Source organism: Spinacia oleracea, chromosome 4, assembly GCF_020520425.1.
Source record: "Spinacia oleracea cultivar Varoflay chromosome 4, BTI_SOV_V1, whole genome shotgun sequence".
Lineage (NCBI taxonomy): Eukaryota > Viridiplantae > Streptophyta > Magnoliopsida > Caryophyllales > Amaranthaceae > Spinacia > Spinacia oleracea.
This window is the reverse complement of record NC_079490.1, coordinates 34,496,374-34,497,398: the sequence shown is the minus strand read 5'-3', so window position 1 is coordinate 34,497,398 and position 1,025 is coordinate 34,496,374.

Here is a 1,025-nt window from a genome sequence, read left to right as displayed (position 1 = left end):
ATTAATCAATTAATTTCCGATTAACATGGATTCAAATCTAGGTCATAAAAATTTAAAATATAACACAAATTTACAATTTTTATTGTGGTTTTTAATCATTGGTACCTAATTAAATTATTAATTAATTATGAAAATCAAATTAATTCTAAATTATTCGAATTTTAACAAATTAATCATAACTACATATTACGTTGTATAATTAACAAGGCTAGGCATTCAAACTTGTTAAGCATATACTGTAGGTCAATAAAAAATTCAAGATTTATCAACAAGAATCGCAAATATTTAATTTAACATCTTAAATTTACAAACTTTTGCGTTCGAAAAACTAAAACCTCCGAAAAGTCATACTTAGGCTTCGAATTTGGAATTCTGGGTTCGGCCGAAAAATAACTATTTTTGTCAAAATTTTAGAATGCCTTTTACATGCGGAATTGACACAATAATCACTCGATTTGGATGAGTAACGACGAAACTGCCGAAAAACTGCGTACATATAATTAAATAAACGCAATTTGCAATTAATTAACAATTACGAAAATTAATCACCCCTTTAAATTCTTTGCAAATTTGTAACATTTAACCATATTTATGCAATTTAGATTATGAAAATAATAAGAGGCTCGTGATACCACTGTTAGGTTATGATTCATATGACAAAACATAAATCATGAGGAAAAACCATAAAGCCAGGAAAACATATTATTTACACATAATCATTTAGCATAGTTTAGATGCATACACTTTGTTGCGTGCGCTCCCTAGCTGCGCCCGAACCGAACAAGAACAAGTCTTTAGGACTCCAAGTGTCGTCCCTCCGTAGATAGTCCACAGCACGTCCGGATCCGTCTTAAGCTTGACCAACTAGAATCGCCCTTAAGGTTGCTTAGGAATTTCGGCTACTTAGGTGCAAATGTATGGATGATTTTTCTTCAAAATCTTACCTTTAGAATACTTCAATTGTGTCTATAAATTATGACCCTAGGCTCCTATTTATAGAGGTATGAAAAAGGAATTATAATCCT